The sequence below is a fragment of the Lactuca serriola genome, chromosome 9 (genome assembly GCF_051521515.1).
Source record: "Lactuca serriola cultivar US96UC23 chromosome 9, Lser_US96UC23_V15, whole genome shotgun sequence".
Taxonomy (NCBI): domain Eukaryota; kingdom Viridiplantae; phylum Streptophyta; class Magnoliopsida; order Asterales; family Asteraceae; genus Lactuca; species Lactuca serriola.
The window spans coordinates 13,808,585-13,812,989 of NC_136416.1; positions in this window are offsets into that span (position 1 = coordinate 13,808,585).

The window sequence follows — 4,405 nt, forward strand, 5'->3', positions numbered from 1 at the left end:
CTAAGCTTTCGGGCTTACAGTTGTGGTTTATTGTTTCAGGAGCTTCAGGAGATCGTGGCAAGGCGAAGGCGTGATCGTACCGCTCCTCATGTTTTATGATTTATGTAATATGGTTCTGGGGGATACTCTGATGTTTAATCTATTTCGAAAACAATATATATGAACTTAATGGTTTTTGAATGAAATAAAATGTTTTAAATTGGTTGAAATTTTTGGTCGTTACATTATATGCCCATACCGAAAACACAACCTCATTTCTCATATTTGACTTGAAATCTCCTCACCTTTTCTCTCAAAAATCATAAGTAAATCTTCATATCTTCATATCTTCATATCCTTGCCTAGTAAATTTTCAAATCTTCATAAGAACATCTTCAAACATTCAAACCATTTCCCATGAACTCCTTCATACCTTGTAAGTAACTTTACATAAACTAGTGTTATTTAACATTTAAATAGTTAGTTATTCTAATTTACATATATATTACGTGTTAAATACTATTAGGATTACGACTATACACACGTGTTCAAACCTGAGGATCATCGCTATCACTTAGTATTCAACAAAGAATGCACACTCGAGGTGAGTTCATACTCCTACGTTTTCACGACTTTTATATGTTTTAGGGGGGGGGGATACAAGTAAAGCACAAGATAAATTGTGTTAAAATACAAACCGTTACATTTATATTTTGTAAAATATAAATATACATTTGATTTCAATAAAACTTTAGCCATTTTGTAACATGTTGAGCAAAAGGGTATAATTATATTAACATAGATATTTATTATTTCATTTCACTATATTATCATAGTAAAAATGATAATGTTCATACGAGTGATTCATTCTTTCAAACGAAACATTTTAAATAAACTATAATATGTATAGTTTATGGAGCATTCACACTATTTTACCCTGTTTGGGACAATAAAAATAATTATTTAAAAGTATAATTATTTTTACACTATGTAAACACTACGAAAGGATAATACATACAGTTACAAGAAAAATAGATTTCATTACACTATACGTAAACGTATTAGTATAAGATTGTGATCCACTACCTTCATTGTACCTACCAGAGTACCACTAAAAGTCCTGAGTTATAACCAGAGTCTCCTGGAGGGAGAGTGTGACACTTGTGTATAAATCTATACAGGACTGACAGTCCCGCACCTAAACTGTTAGCTACAGTTAGACCGGCAGGTTTGGGGTGACAAATGTCGTACCATTCCGACGCCTGAAGAACGTCGTACAGGCTACTACCGTTAGCATGGTTATCATAAACACTCACAATAAGTATTAACAAGACATTTGTTTTATCAGGCAAACATATCTTCAAATAGTTTTATTCATATAAAACTACACTATACTATTTTTCAGTACAAGTGATAGTTCTAGATAGATACATTCAAATGATTTCATACAGATACAACTACAGTACACTATCTTCTAGTACAATACAATTTGTGATTTTGGAAACATGCATTCAAACAGTTTTATAAAGATATAAAACTACGTTACACTACTTCAGAGCACAATAATACTTATACATTTTCAGTCTTAGGGTATTTAAGACAACACTGCATTTAAAAGAAAATATTATATTTTCTGGAAGAACACACTATCATTTTCAAGGAACAAAGACATATATTTCTCATACAAAATGCTTATGAACTCACCAACTTAATTGTTGACACTCTGTTAAAAACCACTTGTATTCTTAGGAAATCAGTAGACAGGTACCCACACATGTTTTGGTGAAGACGGAGCTTAGTATTGTTACATATTTTATTTTGTTGTGTACTTTTGGAATCACATAATGATTCAAATACAATGTAAATATTAAATTATCAATACAATGTTTGAAATGCTTTGATCTCTATTATGCAATTGTTATGATATTGTACATGAAGTCATCCGCCCCCGGAAGTTTCCGTCGTTTACTCGGTTCGGGGGTGTGATAGATTGGTATCAGAGCATTGTTTATAGTGAACTAAGTATATCAAACCATATAAGATATACAACTATAAATACAACGGGGGCTAAAAAGCTCTGAATAAAAGTATACTTTTAAAATATAAGTATTTTATAAGAAGTATACATACATGCATACATACTAGAAACAGTATCGCGGTAAGAACTCTATAAAAGTATTTAGATAAGTTGGATATTGCGATTAAGCCTAAATAGTTATGTAATCATATCTGGGATAAATATAGCCTGATCAACTATATTTATTTGAGATACGATCAACATGTGTTTGGGAATGGTCGTGGTGAACAATGAGTCTAAATCTTACCAACCCTATATACCAAAAAGCATTAAGAATCAAACACCAGGTTTAAAATACTCTAGGAGTATTTTATATTACTATAGAACTACAAACCTAGATTCATTATGTATCTCCATTCTCGCAATAACGATATAGCTAGATTTCTCCACAAAGATCCCTATTACCCTACAACGACAGCTAATAGACGGATAAAGGAGAATATAGCCGTAAGACAACAAATCCTTCCAACTCAAACTAGGGCAGTCATAACGGAACAAGGAACAAAAGAAAACCACTCACTAGATGTGTGAGATGATAGGACACCTTGGGTACCATTTTGGAATATGGTAGACTAATATAGTCTAGTGAGTAGTGATGATACTACTCGCACTGGGTGGTAAAATTATTACATCTTTCATCACAACTAGTAGTAGTAAATCAAGCGAGATATGCCCTTTCAAAACCCACGAAACCCAAACCAACTTAAGGTTTTGACATCTATGTGCTAATTTGGTAACTTAACATTTGTACAATACCTACTACTACTCGTTACCATAAATACATCACGAGGATGTTGGTCGAAATATTGGAACCGTACAACAAAGCATGATATCTATATGTATATATAAATATAGATGGGATACAACTAGCAATGGCCATAGTTACTTACGAACCCGTTTCATACCATACAACAAGAATCATGCCATCAAGCAGAAGTAACCAGCACACCGACGCAACGCCAGTTCTACATATGGACCCCACTACATTCCAAGCCGTTGTAACAGCCGCTGTGACAGCCGTCATGGCACAACTTGGCACTAACAACACAAGCGGAAACGAGAACGGTAACCCCAGTTTCAATCAAGGTGACAACCATAGACATCAACGAGTGTGCTCCTGTAAGGACTCCTCAAATTATGAACCTAAGAACTCCCACGACAATGGAAGAGTACTATCCAAGAAATGAAAGTTCTAGAACAATAAAAAGGGTCGCCCGACTCAAGGACTTGCCAAAAGACAACAAACTGTGGCAACTCATACCACCATTATCCCTATTGCCCCAGTGCCAAGAAAACCATATGCTGGAAACCTTCCAAAATGCACCAAGTGCAACTTTCATCACCATGGAGCCTGCCACTACTTTGCAATAATTGTAACAGGAAGGGGCACACCGACCGTTTCTATAAAACACCAGCATAACAAATCACTCAAACCACCATTACCTGGGTAAGCAAAGCTTGCTACAGATACGAGGAGGTGGGGCATTTAAAAAAGGAGTGCCCAAATACTAGAAACAAAAATGTCAGAAATGTCGGAGAAATTTCAACAACAGGACATGAGGAAGAAACTAGGGACCCCGCCGGGATTACCGGTATGTTTCTACTTACATAACTAATTATGATGCGGGGAGAAGTTTCGTGAGCCATAAATTTGAACCTTTCCTCACACAAAAACCTTAAACACTTAATGAAACAATTACTGTAGAAATGACTAACAAGAAGACCGAAACCACACAAGACACATACATAGGATACTCTCTAAACGCTACAACAACCAATTTTTCCAAATCGGCCTAATGCCGGTTACAATAGGAAACTTCGAGGTGACCACCGACACGTTTGGTTAAGTCCTCACTATACAAATATCAGGTGTTACAAAAAGGCCATTCAATTAATCTTACCCAATAGCGACAACCCATGAAATCGATGACGACAAACCCGAAACAAATCTCCGAACCATCTCTCGCTTCAAGGCTTAGAGATACCCCCACGAGAGGCACCTCAACTTTCTAACCCACGTTGTGGATGGGAAACAAGAAACGAAAAACATCAAGGATGTTCCAGAAACCCGTAACCTTCTCGATGTATCCCTAAAAGACTTTCCAGGAATACCACCCATACGACAAGTCAAGATTTAATTCGACTTAAACACAATAGATATGTAGAAAGTAGTTGTAAATATATCTCACGCAAAACAATCACTTCGTTCACATAGAAACTAAGAACCCATACTGACAACATACAATTTCTAAATTGTGTACGTTAGAGTTATATATATATATATATATATATATATATATATATAGTTAAGACTCTACAGGCTTAGGAAATATGATCCCGCTTTAACTC